General features: G+C 39.8%; 3 pseudogenes; all 3 read right to left on the reverse strand.

Moving 5' to 3' along the window:
- Positions 1-820: 820 nt before the first annotated feature.
- Positions 821-2,093, reverse strand: LOC122324216 (annotated as a pseudogene).
- Positions 2,094-8,382: 6,289 nt separating this feature from the next.
- Positions 8,383-11,496, reverse strand: LOC122323841 (annotated as a pseudogene).
- Positions 11,497-15,690: 4,194 nt separating this feature from the next.
- Positions 15,691-18,411, reverse strand: LOC122323842 (annotated as a pseudogene).
- Between the last annotated feature and the right edge of the window lie 2,841 nt (positions 18,412-21,252).

Consider the following 21,252-nt stretch of genomic DNA (forward strand, 5'->3'; position numbering starts at 1 on the left):
AAAAAGATGACCCTGTTCATTTATATACAGTTAATAAGCAAAATGATTAAACCCCCTTCACCTGAAAGACATTCTGTTGCCATAAACAACAATTTATGAAAGGAATTCAATTTAGGCATCAGTATTATATCATAGCAAGTTTATTGACATTTCATTTGACTCAATCTCAATACACAAATAGTCATAGTATATCATAATATATAAAAATAAAATATATAAAGTTAATTAAAAAGGCATATATGACAGAATTTGCATTGAACGCTTGAAAAAAAAACATGTTTCTATAAGGTTTCCTTTCCATGGTAATTCAAACAGAGAATGAATTATATATAGAACGTGATATTATCACTAACTTTGATTTATCATTCTCAAAAATAAATAAATAAATAAATAAATAAAATAAAACTGTTCTTATAATCAATGAAGCTGTATACGCTGTGAAATTAATCTCTTACACTGTACATTCATCTGATTCTGTGCTTTGTCTAAACTGATGAGTTTTAACACGACTTAATTAAACTCCTCTGATTGGCCACTGCATTCCAAAACGTCACGTGAAGCTCTGTCATACAGGCAATCGTCGCCCAGTGCCTTTGGCAATTACGTAATATCAGCTAACGCTAACATTATTGCCTCAAGCCAAGGCGCCAGACGACACCAAGGCTTGCCAGCCCTGCAAGATGCTAAGGCACGGAGGGATCGGAGCTCGTGTCAGGCCACAGACGCTGACTTGAGGAACCCTGGAACTGTGGAATATTTGCCTTTCATTTGCACTATTTACATTTTCCTCTTCACGCCTTACTCGGTGACCTGGAAGAAAAATATATACTTCACAATTGCCTTTTTGAATTTTGACTCAGGTCAAAGAAATAATTAAATAACACATACAAATAAATGCCATCATCCTTAAAAATGTAACGTGAATATATTTTAAATGACTGTAGCTGAGTACCTGAAACCATTCATGCTGAAGGATGTCCCTCAGATCAATCCTCTGGCTTGGGTTTTGCTGCAGAAGAGACTGAATCAGGTCACAGCAATCTGTGCAAAAATGAGAAAGAGACAAGAGAGTCAGATTATGACTTTAAACATACACCAGCTCACTTTGTATTAAGCTATGAGATATGACTATTCCATACCACGTACCGTCAGAAAATCAGCTATAATTCATGCATTAATCTCATTATTTATCTTTTTAGCCACTCGGATGTTACTATTCCTTGTTTGATTTTCATTAGTTGATCTTTGCTGTAATGAATGGTGTCTTACCGTACGACAAGCCAGGCACAGACCAGATCTTGAGCTCGATCATGTGTAGGTCTCTAGAGTTGGGAAAGTATCCACACATCATGACGAATAACAGCACTCCCAGAGACCACACAGTAGCTGGTCTCCCGTGGTACTTGTGAAACGCGAAGTACTCAGGAGGGAAGAACCGACGAGTGCCTGAGGAAAAAAGATTTTGTCTGACGGGTAAGATTGAGATGCTACAGCCTGTAAAAATATCTGGTGTCGATAAATAAAACACTCCCAAACTTCAGGTTTGATGCATAATACATACCACAGAACGTTTGATAGGCAGAGTCTTTGAGGAGATCCCGCACCCAAAGTCGATCAGCTTGACCTCGAGGGTTTCGGGGTTCAGCAGCAGGTTCTCCGGCTTAATATCACGGTGAAACACTCCTCGCTGACAGCAGGTGTAAGCGGCCATGGTTGCTTGGGCCATGATGTACTGCGCCGCCCGCTTCCTCCGTGAGGATGCCTCCGTGACGCCTCAAGTACTTACACAGATCCTCGCAGGGTGAGGGACGCTCCAGGACCATGATGTAATGTTCAGGCTGGTCCTGCCAGTCCAGCAGCTGAATGATCTCATGAGCTTTGGGCTCCCTGTTGACCAGGATGGACAGGCCCACCTCTAACGGAAGGGGTGTGGGATGACCAGGCTAGAAGAAACAGCAAGCATTATTTGCTTCCCAAATGAGGACTTCTTTTCACAAATTGCTGTCAGTACGATTGCACTGAAGAAAATAAACCAGCAAGCATCTTCTACTTACAACATAGATGTATTTCATGTTCATTGGCTTTCTGGCAAATTTCACTGCCACCTGAACAACAAAACATAACCATTAATTGCAGTTACATTTACAGCTTGATGAATGTACCAATTAGGACAAAACATTCCAGTTAAATATTGTAAGAACATGATGATACCTCCAGGCCATCCTCCAAGCGCCTCCCTTCGTAGACGGAGCCGAATCCTCCCTCGCCAAGCTTTCTGCCGATTTCGTAACGGCTCAGAATGCCATCTGTTAAAAGATTATTAATTGTATTTGATATGAAATGTCAAGCGCTGGCAGCAGGGTGCGTAATGTTTGGGTTCGTGGCAGTAAACTCACCTGGAGCTGGAGGTCTAGGAACCGTCGGATCTAAAGGAGGAGGGACTTCAAGACCATGATCCTCTTGAGACCAGGAAATAGTCTTTAGAGAAAGAGCTAAAGAGGGGAATATCAAACAAAAGCCCGTTTTAGACAAATAATAATTCAATATAGCGTATCATAATTATTCTTAACAATTATATTGAGTTTTTTATGTGCAGAAAACAGTTCAAGGGTCATTTGACATCATTACCTTCAGCATGACTCTCATGTGTAGAAGCCTGGTCTGAGCTGCTGCTCCACTTAATGGTTTTGAGAGACAGGAGCTTTGGAAAACTCTCCGTCCTCCTCCTCTTTCTCACCGGCATCTCCAAAGCAGCACTATCAGGGAGATGTTGCTCAGCCCCATCGGTGCTGGATGTTGGAGATGGGATGTTGTTCACCTGAGCGCTGAGAAATTTTCGTTTTCTCTTTTGGCCAGCTGTAAAAGAGTTTTTTTTGTTTTTTTATCTGTGTTTAAAGATGTATAACACAACAAGACTTTGTGAAACATTCTCAAATGGCCTTGTTTTTACCCTCAGCGTGACTCTCATGTGTGGAAGCCTGGTCTGAGCTGCTGCTCCACTTAATGGTTTTGAGAGACAGGAGCTTGGAAAAACTCTCCGTCCTCCTCCTCTTTCTCACCGGCATCTCCAAAGCAGCACTATCAGGAGATGTTGCTCAGCCCCATCGGTGCTGGATGTTGGAGATGGGATGTTGTACACCTGAGCGCTGAGAAATTTTCGTTTTCTCTTTTGGCCAGCTGTAAAAGAGTTTCTTGGGGTTTTTTTATCTGTGTTTAAAGATGTATAACACGACAAGACTTTGTGAAACACTGTCAAATGGCCTTGTTTTACCCTCAGCGTGACTCTCATGTGTGGAAGCCTGGTCTGAGCTCCAATTAATGGTTTTGAGGAGAGCAGCTTCTGAGAACTCTCCGTCCTCCTCCTCTTTCTCTCAGACATCTCAATTTCTTCAGCAGCGCTAGCAGACATATCAGTCACAGTGCTGCTGGATGTTGGGGATGCACTTGGATGGAAATCGTTCACCTGAGCGCTAGAACTTGGTTTTCTTTTCAGTGCCATGAAAGCAGTTTTTTCACTTGGACAAGTAACTCTGTATCATCAACTTCAATGACAAAAGTGCGAAAACTGAATTCTTAAGATCAAAGCGCCGCGCACGAACGTTCTAATTTTGTTTGTTACGTCATCACGTCACATGACTGAGCGGCGATTTGGAATGCGCGCGACACCGAACTCTGGGCATTCGAGCGCACGCGCGCACGCGACTGGAAATGGGCTAAGTGCGCGAAACGGTCTCAGGGCAAGAGTGTAAAGCGCTAAACGTTTTCTTGACGCGGAGATGACTGTGTGTGTGTGTGTGTGTGTGTGTGTGTGTGTGAAAGTTAAAACTACGCGCACGTTGAAGTGCGCCTTGGCCAAAGCTTGCTTTAAACACAAGATATGGCCACATCAAATGTTGATGTAATTTAGGTTATATAAGTTGATTAAGAAAATCTGTTAATTGCATTATTTTCTGACAGCATCCTCTTTTTACAGTTTTATTTTTATAGAAGTGCCTAAAAGCTTTATCTTGAAGCATCTTGGAGATGTTTCCACAGTTCTTCTGAATTTAATCTGTTTCCAGAGGTGGACAAAGTACACCAATCCATTACTTGAGTGAAAGTATAGATACTACTGGTGAAATATTATATACTCCGGTCAATGCATAGTTTCATTATTGTTTAATTGTAGTATGTTATACTTGATCAGATCTCTGTGTGGAGCATTGGCTGAACATTGACTCCTTGTGCAAACAGAAATCTCACTGGATTATCACAGTTGCTGGAAAATAAAATGTATGGAAATGTAAACTGATATTTTTTGACACACTACAGCAAACAATATAAATGACTTAAAACCATCTTCAGCTGCTGAAAATACTAGTGTTCTAATCAGTTTGGCCACCACTTTTTATGCCATTTCTTCCCATAAAGATAGACTTCTCTCTGAAAAATTATGTCGGCTCATTTGGAATCAGAATCACTTTATTGCCAGGTATGTTTGCACATACGAGGAATTTGTTTTAGTGACAAAAACTCTACAGTGCAACACGATAACAAGACAAGACAGATATAAAGAGAATTATGTACAATATACAAAATATAAAATGTGCAACACAGCAAAAATAAAAATAGAAAAATAAAAATAAATAAAAATATATACTTTAAACATTCAAGTGTAACAGGAATTATATTGTGCAGCGTTATGTGCAAATCAGTATGTAAAATAAATAAGTGTCCTCAAGTGTTCTACCAATTTACTGATTTCTCTCTCTTTCTTCAGTTTTAGTGAGATGTTCCTCCACTGCCTCCTTCTGGAAAATGTGCACCATTCAGGAAGAGAGGGAACAACAAAAGATCACACATACATGTTGTGTTTCCATGTTTTATGGGGACTCTCTATAGGTGTAATGGTGTTTATACAGGACAGACTGTATGAGTTATTGTTCTACACCAACCCTACAATTTTCAAAAATGTAATCCTGTATGTTATATAAGCTTGTTTCTTCATGGGGACCTAAAAATCCTCAAAGGTCAAAATTTACAGGTATTCCTATCTTTGTGGGGACATTTGGTCCCCATAAAGTGATAAATACCAGGTGCACATACACACACACATAACTGTACATGCCATGTTTGCCTGCAAAGACACAAATAAATATAACTGGACGACTAAGAATACAGGCAAGCAGGTAGGCAGACATCCACACGCATAAAAGACAGGAACGGACGATTCAACAGAAGCTGACTGGAACTTATATACACACAGGAAATTACTAAATGAACTAGACACACCTGAACACAATGAGACAATTAGCAGAAAGTAGGTCACAGAGCACATGGGACATGAAGACAACAAAAGAGTCCAAATACGTGACGGGCTACTGTGATTATTACAGTAAAATGCTGTACTTTTTAATGCTTCACTGTATATTTATCGCAACTCAGTTGCCAGGAATTTCCTGTCATTTCACAGGAGAGAATTACAATTTAATATTATACATCTTACACAATTAAAACAAAAACAATGTCAACTTCTCTATTTTTTATTAAAATACTGATCAATAGCACATATTACAGAATTCAAACTTTTTTTTACATTTACATTAACAAATGTAACAAGTTAACATTCAGAGTTACTCTGGCTTTTACATAGTTTTTCTTAAATATATGTAATGTACAGTTGAAGTCAAAAGCTTATATAACAATGCTATTAACAAAATTAGAGATCACACACAATGTATGTTATGTTTTATTTTGTACTGAACACGATATTTCACGTAAGACATGTACGTATAGTCCATAAGAGAAAATAATAGTTGATTTATAATATCTAAAACTGACCCTGTTGAAAACAGTCCCTTAATTCTTATTACTGTGTTGGTACCTGAATGATCGTAGTGATTCATGTGATTCATATGAGAAGGATGGATCTATTTTCTTAGTGTGTAAAACATTTTAAACATACATTTGGACAATTTGAAGAGTGCTGGAGGCTTCTTTAAGATACTGTGGATAGGATAAGTGGGCAAGCAGGCATAGGACAACGCAGATTGCTTCGCTGCCATTCTCTTCTCGATAGGCGTCCGAGACTCACAGCTAAACCACAGCTTTTGTCTTTATCTGTTGTTTAAAACACTCGATTATGATCCTCCTTCTCCAGGATAGAAACACCAGTCAGCTCACCGAAGTGAGGGAACAGGGCCTTCAGGGAACAAACAGAAACGGACGAAGTTACACCTAACTTACAGAATTAAATTAGGATATATGCACCGACGTTTAAGTAAAGCCCGCATTTGAGCTGACATTTGCTTGTGACCGTACATTACATTCAGTGACCGTTACACTACATTGAGTGACCGTTACATTACATACAGTGACATTACAATACATTCAGTGACCGTTACACTACATTCAATGACCGTTACATTACATTCAGTGACCATTACACTACATTCAATGACCGTTACATTACATTCAGTGACCATTACACTACATTCAGTGACCGTTACATTACATTCAGTGACGTTACCCTACATTCAGTGACCGTTACATTACATTCAGTGACCGTTACATTACATTCAGTGACCGTCACATCTATCACACGTTATGTTGCCAATCATACTAGTGTGCAAACCACAATGACTTCAAGACTCCCGATTAAATTTCTCTAGAACATAATCAAAGCAATAATAACCTGAGCGAAGGAAGCTAACCGGGCTAATGCTTACTTTGTCAGTCTAAAGGTTAACGTTAACACATGCTAGCGTTATTTGAGCCGCGTTTTATGCTGCATTTGCACGCGGTAACGTCCCTCTTCCGTTTCACCTCCGTCGAGTTGCCAAGCGAGTAAAGGTGGGCCGAGGAGATGGCGACTAGATATAATCAATCTCTGTAATAATCCGGCGAAGTAAACCGGTGTGCTACAGCTGTGAGGCTCAGATTGTTTTATTTTTCCTTCGGCGTTAACCGTTCAGAAGCGTGTCACAATCAGCAGTCACCGATATTAAAATATTCATAGACTTGTAACATAGACTTTAGGATACAAACCTGAGACGTGTCCCTTTTTCCAAAAATGTTTACTTCTGGTACCGTAGGCCGCGTTATTTCAAAATTCAAACAGCAGCGATCCCACAATGCTGTGCGGTTGCTGTAAAATAAATCTTCTGCGGTGTAGTTACAATAATATTACAGGACTGACTGTTAAAGTATGTACACTCTCGCTTTTTTGTACTGAACTTAGGCTTTTATTTTTTGTGTTTAATATATGTATATATATATGTAGTATGTTACGTACATTACGTAGTTACGTTATTACGTTGTTATATACGGAAGTGTTCGGAGTAAAAAGCGCATGTTGAAGAGCGCACGTGGTACAACGATTATGTACAGAGTATAAGAAATAAACGCACAAAAGGTGATTCGCTTTATCTTCATTATTGGTGCTACGCACTCGAGCTCAACACTGTCCATGGATTTCCCATCATGCATTTGCATTTACAGCAAAAACAGGAATACAATACGTTGTTGAAAAATTTATTGTAAAAAGTACGTACATTGCTAACGGTGTTGACGGTCAAAGCGCAAAGAACATAGAAAGCATATCCAGATCAACATAGCAAAATAATGTGGGTTTTATAAAGTTACATGAGAAATCGTGATTGTTGACTTTTGCAGACACATAAACAGGAAAATAAGGGGCCATGTAAAGTGGAAAAGATGACCCTGTTCATTTATATACAGTTAATAAGCAAAATGATTAAACCCCCTTCACCTGAAAGACATTCTGTTGCCATAAACAACAATTTATGAAAGGAATTCAATTTAGGCATCAGTATTATATCATAGCAAGTTTATTGACATTTCATTTGACTCAATCTCAATACACAAATAGTCATAGTATATCATAATATATAAAAATAAAATATATAAAGTTAATTAAAAGGCATATATGACAGAATTTGCATTGAACGCTTGAAAAAAAAAACATGTTTCTATAAGGTTTCCTTTCCATGGTAATTCAAACAGAGAATGAATTATATATAGAACGTGATATTATCACTAACTTTGATTTATCATTCTCAAAAAATAAATAAATAAATAAATAAAATAAAACTGTTCTTATAATCAATGAAGCTGTATACGCTGTGAAATTAATCTCTTACACTGTACATTCATCTGATTCTGAGCTTTGTCTAAACTGATGAGTTTTAACACGACTTAATTAAACTCCTCTGATTGGCCACTGCATTCCAAAACGTCACGTGAAGCTCTGTCATACAGGCAATCGTCGCCCAGTGCCTTGGCAAGTAATATCAGCTAACGCTAACATTATTGCCTCAAGCCAAGGCGCCAGATTTGACACCAAGGCTTGCCAGCCCTGCAAGATGCTAAGGCACGGAGGATCGGAGCTCGTGTCAGGCCACAGACGCTGACTTGAGGAACCCTGGAACTGTGGAATATTTGCCTTTCATTTGCACTATTTACATTTTCCTCTTCACGTCTTACTCGGTGACCTGGAAGAAAAATATATACTTCACAATTGCCTTTTGAATTTTGACTCAGGTCAAAGAAATAGTTAAATAACACATACAAATAAATGCCATCATCCTTAAAAATGTAACGTGAATATATTTTAAATGACTGTAGCTGAGTACCTGAAACCATTCATGCTGAAGGATGTCCCTCAGATCAATCCTCTGGCTTGGTTTTGCTGCAGAAGAGACTGAATCAGGTCACAGCAATCTGTGCAAAAATGAGAAAGAGACAAGAGAGTCAGATTATGACTTTAAACATACACCAGCTCACTTTGTATTAAGCTATGAGATATGACTATTCCATACCGTACCGTCAGAAAATCAGCTATAATTCATGCATTAATCTCATTATTTATCTTTTTAGCCACTCGGATGTTACTATTCCTTGTTTGATTTTCATTAGTTGATCTTTGCTGTAATGAATGGTGTCTTACCGTCACGACAAGCCAGGCACAGACCAGATCTTGAGCTCGATCATGTGTAGGTCTCTAGAGTTGGGAAAGTATCCACACATCATGACGAATAACAGCACTCCCAGAGACCACACAGTAGCTGGTCTCCGTGGTACTTGTGAAACGAAGTACTCAGGAGGGAAGAACCGACGAGTGCCTGAGGAAAAAAGATTTTGTCTGACGGGTAAGATTGAGATGCTACAGCCTGTAAAAATATCTGGTGTCGATAAATAAAACACTCCCAAACTTCAGGTTTGATGCATAATACATACCACAGAACGTTTGATAGGCAGAGTCTTTGAGAGATCCCGCACCCAAAGTCGATCAGCTTGACCTCGAGGGTTTCGGGGTTCAGCAGCAGGTTCTCCGGCTTAATATCACGGTGAAACACTCCTCGCTGACAGCAGGTGTAAGCGGCCATGGTTGCTTGGGCCATGATGTACTGCGCCGTTTCCTCCGTGAGGATGCCTCCGTGACGCCTCAAGTACTTACACAGATCCTCGCAGGGTGAGGGACGCTCCAGGACCATGATGTAATGTTCAGGCTGGTCCTGCCAGTCCAGCAGCTGAATGATCTCATGAGCTTTGGGCTCCTGTTGACCAGGATGGACAGGCCCACCTCTAACGGAAGGGGTGTGGGATGACCAGGCTAGAAGAAACAGCAAGCATTATTTGCTTCCCAAATGAGGACTTCTTTTCACAAATTGCTGTCAGTACGATTGCACTGAAGAAAATAAACCAGCAAGCATCTTCTACTTACAATATTGATGTATTTCATGTTCATTGGCTTTCTGGCAAATTTCACTGCCACCTGAACAACAAAACATAACCATTAATTGCAGTTACATTTACAGCTTGATGAATGTACCAATTAGGACAAAACATTCCAGTTAAATATTGTAAGAACATGATGATACCTCCAGGCCATCCTCCAAGCGCCTCCCTTCGTAGACGGAGCCGAATCCTCCCTCGCCAAGCTTTCTGCCGATTTCGTAACGGCTCAGAATGCCATCTGTTAAAAGATTATTAATTGTATTTGATATGAAATGTCAAGCGCTGGCAGCAGGGTGTGTAATGTTTGGGTTCGTGGCAGTAAACTCACCTGGAGCTGGAGGTCTAGGAACCGTCGGATCTAAAGGAGGAGGGACTTCAAGACCATGATCCTCTTGAGACCAGGAAATAGTCTTTAGAGAAAGAGCTAAAGAGGGCAATATCAAACAAAAGCCCGTTTTAGACAAATAATAATTCAATATAGCGTATCATAATTATTCTTAACAATTATATTGAGTTTTTTATGTGCAGAAAACAGTTCAAGGGTCATTTGACATCATTACCTTCAGCATGTCTCTCATGTGTGGAAGCCTGGTCTGAGCTGCTGCTCCACTTAAGGGTTTTGAGAGACAGGAGCTTTGGAAAACTCTCCGTCCTCCTCCTCTTTCTCACCGGCATCTCCAAAGCAGCACTATCAGGGAGATGTTGCTCAGCCCCATCGGTGCTGGATGTTGGAGATGGGATGTTGTTCACCTGAGCTCTGAGAGAATTTCGCTTTTCTCTTTTGGCCAGCTGTAAAAGAGTTTCTTTAGTTTTTTCTATCTGTGTTTAAAGATGTATAACACGACAAGACTTTGTGAAACATTCTCAAATGGCCTTGTTTTTACCCTCAGCGTGACTCTCATGTGTGGAAGCCTGGTCTGAGCTGCTGTTCCACTTAATGGTTTTGAGGGACAGGAGCTTCGGAAAACTCTCCGTCCTCCTCCTCTTTCTCACCGGCATCTCCAAAGCAGCACTATCAGGGAGATGTTGCTCAGCCCCATCGGTGCTGGATGTTGGAGATGGGATGTTGTTCACCTGAGCGCTGAGAAATTTTCGTTTTCTCTTTTGGCCAGCTGTAAAAGAGTTTCTTTTGTTTTTTTATCTGTGTTTAAAGATGTATAACACAACAAGACTTTGTGAAACATTCTCAAATGGCCTTGTTTTTACCCTCAGCGTGACTCTCATGTGTGGAAGCCTGGTCTGAGCTGCTGCTCCACTTAATGGTTTTGAGAGACAGGAGCTTCGGAAAACTCTCCGTCCTCCTCCTCTTTCTCACCGGCATCTCCAAAGCAGCACTATCAGGGAGATGTTGCTCAGCCCCATCGGTGCTGGATGTTGGAGATGGGATGTTGTACACCTGAGCGCTGAGAAATTTTCGTTTTCTCTTTTGGCCAGCTGTAAAAGAGTTTCTTGGGGTTTTTTTTATCTGTGTTTAAAGATGTATAACACGACAAGACTTTGTGAAACACTGTCAAATGGCCTTGTTTTTACCCTCAGCGTGACTCTCATGTGTGGAAGCCTGGTCTGAGCTCCAATTAATGGTTTTGAGGAGAGCAGCTTCTGAGAACTCTCCGTCCTCCTCCTCTTTCTCACAGACATCTCAATTTCTTCAGCAGCGCTAGCAGACATATCAGTCACAGTGCTGCTGGATGTTGGGGATGCACTTGGATGGAAATCGTTCACCTGAGCGCTAGAACTTGGTTTTCTTTTCAGTGCCATGAAAGCAGTTTTCACTTGGACAAGTAACTCTGTATCATCAACTTCGAATGACAAAAGTGCGAAAACTGAATTCTTAAGATCAAAGCGCCGCGCACGAACGTTCTAATTTTGTTTGTTACGTCATCACGTCACATGACTGAGCGGCGATTTGGAATGCGCGCGACACCGAACTCTGGGCATTCGAGCGCACGCGCGCACGCGACTGGAAATGGGCTAAGTGCGCGAAACGGTCTCAGGGCAAGAGTGTAAAGCGCTAAACGTTTTCTTGACGCGGAGATGACTGTGTGTGTGTGTGTGTGTGTGTGTGTGTGTGTGTGTGTGTGTGTGTGTGTGTTAAAACTACGCGCACGTTGAAGTGCGCCTTGGCCAAAGCTTGCTTTAAACACAAGATATGGCCACATCAAATGTTGATGTAATTTAGGTTATATAAGTTGATTAAGAAAATCTGTTAATTGCATTATTTTCTGACAGCATCCTCTTTTACAGTTTTATTTTTATAGAAGTGCCTAAAAGCTTTATCTTGAAGCATCTTGGAGATGTTTCCACAGTTCTTCTGAATTTAATCTGTTTCAGAGGTGGACAAAGTACACCAATCCATTACTTGAGTGAAAGTATAGATACTACTGGTGAAATATTATATACTCCGGTCAATGCATAGTTTCATTATTGTTTAATTGTAGTATGTTATACTTGATCAGATCTCTGTGTGGAGCATTGGCTGAACATTGACTCCTTGTGCAAACAGAAATCTCACTGGATTATCACAGTTGCTGGAAAATAAAATGTATGGAAATGTAAACTGATATTTTTTGACACACTACAGCAAACAATATAAATGACTTAAAACCATCTTCAGCTGCTGAAAATACTAGTGTTCTAATCAGTTTGGCCACCACTTTTTATGCCATTTCTTCCCATAAAGATAGACTTCTCTCTGAAAAATTATGTCGCTCATTTGGAATCAGAATCACTTTATTGCCAGGTATGTTTGCACATACGAGGAATTTGTTTTAGTGACAAAAACTCTACAGTGCAACACGATAACAAGACAAGACAGATATAAAGAGAATTATGTACAATATACAAAATATAAAATGTGCAACACAGCAAAAATAAAAATAGAAAAATAAAAAATAAATAAAAATATATACTTTAAACATTCAAGTGTAACAGGAATTATATTGTGCAGCGTTATGTGCAAATCAGTATGTAAAATAAATAAGTGTCCTCAAGTGTTCTACCAATTTACTGATTTCTCTCTCTTTCTTCAGTTTTAGTGAGATGTTCCTCCACTGCCTCCTTCTGGAAAATGTGCACCATTCAGGGAAGAGAGGGAACAACAAAAGATCACACATACATGTTGTGTTTCCATGTTTTATGGGGACTCTCTATAGGTGTAATGGTGTTTATACGGGACAGACTGTATGAGTTATTGTTCTACACCAACCCTACAATTTTCAAAAAATGTAATCCTGTATGTTATATAAGCTTGTTTCTTCATGGGGACCTAAAATCCTCAAAGGTCAAAATTTACAGGTATTCCTATCTTTGTGGGGACATTTGGTCCCCATAAAGTGATAAATACCAGGTGCACATACACACACACATAACTGTACATGCCATGTTTGCCTGCAAAGACACAAATAAATATAACTGGACGACTAAGAATACAGGCAAGCAGGTAGGCAGACATCCACACGCATAAAAGACAGGAACGGACGATTCAACAGAAGCTGACTGGAACTTATATACACACAGGAAATTACTAAATGAACTAGACACACCTGAACACAATGAGACAATTAGCAGAAAGTAGGTCACAGAGCACATGGGACATGAAGACAACAAAAGAGTCCAAATACGTGACGGCTACTGTGATTATTACAGTAAAATGCTGTACTTTTTTAATGCTTCACTGTATATTTATCGCAACTCAGTTGCCAGGAATTTCCTGTCATTTCACAGGAGAGAATTACAATTTAATATTATACATCTTACACAATTAAAACAAAAACAATGTCAACTTCTCTATTTTTTATTAAAATACTGATCAATAGCACATATTACAGAATTCAAACTTTTTTTTACATTTACATTAACAAATGTAACAAGTTAACATTCAGAGTTACTCTGGCTTTTACATAGTTTTTCTTAAATATATGTAATGTACAGTTGAAGTCAAAAGCTTATATAACAATGCTATTAACAAAATTAGAGATCACACACAATGTATGTTATGTTTTATTTTGTACTGAACACGATATTTCACGTAAGACATGTACGTATAGTCCATAAGAGAAAATAATAGTTGATTTATAATATCTAAAACTGACCCTGTTGAAAACAGTCCCTTAATTCTTATTACTGTGTTGGTACCTGAATGATCGTAGTGATTCATGTGATTCATATGAGAAGGATGGATCTATTTTCTTAGTGTGTAAAACATTTTAAACATACATTTGGACAATTTGAAGAGTGCTGGAGGCTTCTTTAAGATACTGTGGATAGGATAAGTGGGCAAGCAGGCATAGGACAACGCAGATTGCTTCGCTGCCATTCTCTTCTCGATAGGCGTCCGAGACTCACAGCTAAACCACAGCTTTTGTCTTTATCTGTTGTTTAAAACACTCGATTATGATCCTCCTTCTCCAGGATAGAAACACCAGTCAGCTCACCGAAGTGAGGGAACAGGGCCTTCAGGGAACAAACAGAAACGGACGAAGTTACACCTAACTTACAGAATTAAATTAGGATATATGCACCGACGTTTAAGTAAAGCCCGCATTTGAGCTGACATTTGCTTGTGACCGTGACATTACATTCAGTGACCGTTACACTACATTGAGTGACCCGTTATTACATACAGTGACATTACAATACATTCAGTGACCATTACACTACATTCAATGACCGTTACATTACATTCAGTGACCATTACATTACATTCAGTGACCGTTACATTACATTCAGTGACCGTTACATTACATTCAGTGACGTTACATTACATTCAGTGACCGTTACATTACATTCAGTGACCGTTACATTACATTCAGTGACCGTCACATCTATCACACGTTATGTTGCCAATCATACTAGTGTGCAAACCACAATGACTTCAAGACTCCCGATTAAATTTCTCTAGAACATAATCAAAGCAATAATAACCTGAGCGAAGGAAGCTAACCGGGCTAATGCTTACTTTGTCAGTCTAAAGGTTAACGTTAACACATGCTAGCGTTATTTGAGCCGCGTTTTATGCTGCATTTGCACGCGGTAACGTCCCTCTTCCGTTTCACCTCCGTCGAGTTGCCAAGCGAGTAAAGGTGGGCCGAGGAGATGGCGACTAGATATAATCAATCTCTGTAATAATCCGGCGAAGTAAACCGGTGTGCTACAGCTGTGAGGCTCAGATTGTTTTATTTTTCCTTCGGCGTTAACCGTTCAGAAGCGTGTCACAATCAGCAGTCACCGATATTAAAATATTCATAGACTTGTAACATAGACTTTAGGATACAAACCTGAGACGTGTCCCTTTTTCCAAAAATGTTTACTTCTGGTACCGTAGGCCGCGTTATTTCAAAATTCAAACAGCAGCGATCCCACAATGCTGTGCGGTTGCTGTAAAATAAATCTTCTGCGGTGTAGTTACAATAATATTACAGGACTGACTGTTAAAGTATGTACACTCTCGCTTTTTGTACTGAACTTAGGCTTTTATTTTTTGTGTTTAATATATGTATATATATATATGTAGTATGTTACGTACATTACGTAGTTACGTTATTACGTTGTTATATACGGAAGTGTTCGGAGTAAAAAGCGCATGTTGAAGAGCGCACGTGGTACAACGATTATGTACAGAGTATAAGAAATAAACGCACAAAAGGTGATTCGCTTTATCTTCATTATTGGTGCTACGCACTCGAGCTCAACACTGTCCATGGATTTCCCATCATGCATTTGCATTTACAGCAAAAACAGGAATACAATACGTTGTTGAAAAATTTATTGTAAAAAGTACGTACATTGCTAACGGTGTTGACGGTCAAAGCGCAAAGAACATAGAAAGCATATCCAGATCAACATAGCAAAATAATGTGGGTTTTATAAAGTTACATGAGAAATCGTGATTGTTGACTTTTGCAGACACATAAACAGGAAAATAAGGGGCCATGTAAAGTGGAAAAAGATGACCCTGTTCATTTATATACAGTTAATAAGCAAAATGATTAAACCCCCTTCACCTGAAAGACATTCTGTTGCCATAAACAACAATTTATGAAAGGAATTCAATTTAGGCATCAGTATTATATCATAGCAAGTTTATTGACATTTCATTTGACTCAATCTCAATACACAAATAGTCATAGTATATCATAATATATAAAAATAAAATATATAAAGTTAATTAAAAAGGCATATATGACAGAATTTGCATTGAACGCTTGAAAAAAAACATGTTTCTATAAGGTTTCCTTTCCATGGTAATTCAAACAGAGAATGAATTATATATAGAACGTGATATTATCACTAACTTTGATTTATCATTCTCAAAAAATAAATAAATAAATAAATAAAATAAAACTGTTCTTATAATCAATGAAGCTGTATACGCTGTGAAATTAATCTCTTACACTGTACATTCATCTGATTCTGTGCTTTGTCTAAACTGATGAGTTTTAACACGACTTAATTAAACTCCTCTGATTGGCCACTGCATTCCAAAACGTCACGTGAAGCTCTGTCATACAGGCAATCGTCGCCCAGTGCCTTTGGCAATTACGTAATATCAGCTAACGCTAACATTATTGCCTCAAGCCAAGGCGCCAGACGACACCAAGGCTTGCCAGCCCTGCAAGATGCTAAGGCACGGAGGGATCGGAGCTCGTGTCAGGCCACAGACGCTGACTTGAGGAACCCTGGAACTGTGGAATATTTGCCTTTCATTTGCACTATTTACATTTTCCTCTTCACGTCTTACTCGGTGACCTGGAAGAAAAATATATACTTCACAATTGCCTTTTTGAATTTTGACTCAGGTCAAAGAAATAATTAAATAACACATACAAATAAATGCCATCATCCTTAAAAATGTAACGTGAATATATTTTAAATGACTGTAGCTGAGTACCTGAAACCATTCATGCTGAAGGATGTCCCTCAGATCAATCCTCTGGCTTGGGTTTTGCTGCAGAAGAGACTGAATCAGGTCACAGCAATCTGTGCAAAAATGAGAAAGAGACAAGAGAGTCAGATTATGACTTTAAACATACACCAGCTCACTTTGTATTAAGCTATGAGATATGACTATTCCATACCGTACCGTCAGAAAATCAGCTATAATTCATGCATTAATCTCATTATTTATCTTTTTAGCCACTCGGATGTTACTATTCCTTGTTTGATTTTCATTAGTTGATCTTTGCTGTAATGAATGGTGTCTTACCGTACGACAAGCCAGGCACAGACCAGATCTTGAGCTCGATCATGTGTAGGTCTCTAGAGTTGGGAAAGTATCCACACATCATGACGAATAACAGCACTCCCAGAGACCACACAGTAGCTGGTCTCCCGTGGTACTTGTGAAACGCGAAGTACTCAGGAGGGAAGAACCGACGAGTGCCTGAGGAAAAAAGATTTTGTCTGACGGGTAAGATTGAGATGCTACAGCCTGTAAAAATATCTGGTGTCGATAAATAAAACACTCCCAAACTTCAGGTTTGATGCATAATACATACCACAGAACGTTTGATAGGCAGAGTCTTTGAGGAGATCCCCGCACCCAAAGTCGATCAGCTTGACCTCGAGGGTTTCGGGGTTCAGCAGCAGGTTCTCCGGCTTAATATCACGGTGAAACACTCCTCGCTGACAGCAGGTGTAAGCGGCCATGGTTGCTTGGGCCATGATGTACTGCGCCGTTTCCTCCGTGAGGATGCCTCCGTGACGCCTCAAGTACTTACACAGATCCTCGCAGGGTGAGGGACGCTCCAGGACCATGATGTAATGTTCAGGCTGGTCCTGCCAGTCCAGCAGCTGAATGATCTCATGAGCTTTGGGCTCCTGTTGACCAGGATGGACAGGCCCACCTCTAACGGAAGGGGTGTGGGATGACCAGGCTAGAAGAAACAGCAAGCATTATTTGCTTCCCAAATGAGGACTTCTTTTCACAAATTGCTGTCAGTACGATTGCACTGAAGAAAATAAACCAGCAAGCATCTTCTACTTACAATATTGATGTATTTCATGTTCATTGGCTTTCTGGCAAATTTCACTGCCACCTGAACAACAAAACATAACCATTAATTGCAGTTACATTTACAGCTTGATGAATGTACCAATTAGGACAAAACATTCCAGTTAAATATTGTAAGAACATGATGATACCTCCAGGCCATCCTCCAAGCGCCTCCCTTCGTAGACGGAGCCGAATCCTCCCTCGCCAAGCTTTCTGCCGATTTCGTAACGGCTCAGAATGCCATCTGTTAAAAGATTATTAATTGTATTTGATATGAAATGTCAAGCGCTGGCAGCAGGGTGTGTAATGTTTGGGTTCGTGGCAGTAAACTCACCTGGAGCTGGAGGTCTAGGAACCGTCGGATCTAAAGGAGGAGGGACTTCAAGACCATGATCCTCTTGAGACCAGGAAATAGTCTTTAGAGAAAGAGCTAAAGAGGGAATATCAAACAAAAGCCCGTTTTAGACAAATAATAATTCAATATAGCGTATCATAATTATTCTTAACAATTATATTGAGTTTTTTATGTGCAGAAAACAGTTCAAGGGTCATTTGACATCATTACCTTCAGCATGTCTCTCATGTGTGGAAGCCTGGTCTGAGCTGCTGCTCCACTTAAGGGTTTTGAGAGACAGGAGCTTTGGAAAACTCTCCGTCCTCCTCCTCTTTCTCACCGGCATCTCCAAAGCAGCACTATCAGGAGATGTTGCTCAGCCCCATCGGTGCTGGATGTTGGAGATGGGATGTTGTTCACCTGAGCTCTGAGAGAATTTCGTTTTCTCTTTTGGCCAGCTGTAAAAGAGTTTCTTTAGTTTTTTTCTATCTGTGTTTAAAGATGTATAACACGACAAGACTTTGTGAAACATTCTCAAATGGCCTTGTTTTTACCCTCAGCGTGACTCTCATGTGTGGAAGCCTGGTCTGAGCTGCTGTTCCACTTAATGGTTTTGAGGGACAGGAGCTTGGAAAACTCTCCGTCCTCCTCCTCTTTCTCACCGGCATCTCCAAAGCAGCACTATCAGGGAGATGTTGCTCAGCCCCATCGGTGCTGGATGTTGGAGATGGGATGTTGTTCACCTGAGCGCTGAGAAATTTTCGTTTTCTCTTTGGCCAGCTGTAAAAGAGTTTCTTTTGTTTTTTTATCTGTGTTTAAAGATGTATAACACAACAAGACTTTGTGAAACATTCTCAAATGGCCTTGTTTTTACCCTCAGCGTGACTCTCATGTGTGGAAGCCTGGTCTGAGCTGCTGCTCCACTTAATGGTTTTGAGAGACAGGAGCTTCGGAAAACTCTCCGTCCTCCTCCTCTTTCTCACCGGCATCTCCAAAGCAGCACTATCAGGGAGATGTTGCTCAGCCCCATCGGTGCTGGATGTTGGAGATGGGATGTTGTACACCTGAGCGCTGAGAAATTTTCGTTTTCTCTTTTGGCCAGCTGTAAAAGAGTTTCTTGGGGTTTTTTTTTTTATCTGTGTTTAAAGATGTATAACACGACAAGACTTTGTGAAACACTGTCAAATGGCCTTGTTTTTACCCTCAGCGTGACTCTCATGTGTGGAAGCCTGGTCTGAGCTCCAATTAATGGTTTTGAGGGAGAGCAGCTTCTGAGAACTCTCCGTCCTCCTCCTCTTTCTCACAGACATCTCAATTTCTTCAGCAGCAGCTTAGCAGACATATCAGTCACAGTGCTGCTGGATGTTGGGGATGCACTTGGATGGAAATCGTTCACCTGAGCGCTAGAACTTGGTTTTCTTTTCAGTGCCATGAAAGCAGTTTTTCACTTGGACAAGTAACTCTGTATCATCAACTTCGAATGACAAAAGTGCGAAAACTGAATTCTTAAGATCAAAGCGCCGCGCACGAACGTTCTAATTTTGTTTGTTACGTCATCACGTCACATGACTGAGCGGCGATTTGGAATGCGCGCGACACCGAACTCTGGGCATTCGAGCGCACGCGCGCACGCGACTGGAAATGGGCTAAGTGCGCGAAACGGTCTCAGGGCAAGAGTGTAAAGCGCTAAACGTTTTCTTGACGCGGAGATGACTGTGTGTGTGTGTGTGTGTGTGTGTGTGTGTGTGTGTGTGTGTGTGTGTGTGAAAGTTAAAACTACGCGCACGTTGAAGTGCGCCTTGGCCAAAGCTTGCTTTAAACACAAGATATGGCCACATCAAATGTTGATGTAATTTAGGTTATATAAGTTGATTAAGAAAATCTGTTAATTGCATTATTTTCTGACAGCATCCTCTTTTACAGTTTTATTTTTATAGAAGTGCCTAAAAGCTTTATCTTGAAGCATCTTGGAGATGTTTCCACAGTTCTTCTGAATTTAATCTGTTTCAGAGGTGGACAAAGTACACCAATCCATTACTTGAGTGAAAGTATAGATACTACTGGTGAAATATTATATACTCCGGTCAATGCATAGTTTCATTATTGTTTAATTGTAGTATGTTATACTTGATCAGATCTCTGTGTGGAGCATTGGCTGAACATTGACTCCTTGTGCAAACAGAAATCTCACTGGATTATCACAGTTGCTGGAAAATAAAATGTATGGAAATGTAAACTGATATTTTTTGACACACTACAGCAAACAATATAAATGACTTAAAACCATCTTCAGCTGCTGAAAATACTAGTGTTCTAATCAGTTTGGCCACCACTTTTTATGCCATTTCTTCCCATAAAGATAGACTTCTCTCTGAAAAATTATGTCGGCTCATTTGGAATCAGAATCACTTTATTGCCAGGTATGTTTGCACATACGAGGAATTTGTTTTAGTGACAAAAACTCTACAGTGCAACACGATAACAAGACAAGACAGATATAAAGAGAATTATGTACAATATACAAAATATAAAATGTGCAACACAGCAAAAATAAAAATAGAAAAATAAAAAATAAATAAAAATATATACTTTAAACATTCAAGTGTAACAGGAATTATATTGTGCAGCGTTATGTGCAAATCAGTATGTAAAATAAATAAGTGTCCTCAAGTGTTCTACCAATTTACTGATTTCTCTCTCTTTCTTCAGTTTTAGTGAGATGTTCCTCCACTGCCTCCTTCTGGAAAATGTGCACCATTCAGGGAAGAGAGGGAACAACAAAAGATCACACATACATGTTGTGTTTCCATGTTTTATGGGGACTCTCTATAGGTGTAATGGTGTTTATACGGGACAGACTGTATGAGTTATTGTTCTACACCAACCCTACAATTTTCAAAAAATGTAATCCTGTATGTTATATAAGCTTGTTTCTTCATGGGGACCTAAAAATCCTCAAAAGGTCAAAATTTACAGGTATTCCTATCTTTGTGGGGACATTTGGTCCCCATAAAGTGATAAATACCAGGTGCACATACACACACACATAACTGTACATGCCATGTTTGCCTGCAAAGACACAAATAAATATAACTGGACGACTAAGAATACAGGCAAGCAGGTAGGCAGACATCCACACGCATAAAAGACAGGAACGGACGATTCAACAGAAGCTGACTGGAACTTA

The sequence above is a fragment of the Puntigrus tetrazona genome, chromosome 19 (assembly GCF_018831695.1).
Source record: "Puntigrus tetrazona isolate hp1 chromosome 19, ASM1883169v1, whole genome shotgun sequence".
NCBI classification, from domain to species: Eukaryota; Metazoa; Chordata; class Actinopteri; order Cypriniformes; family Cyprinidae; genus Puntigrus; species Puntigrus tetrazona.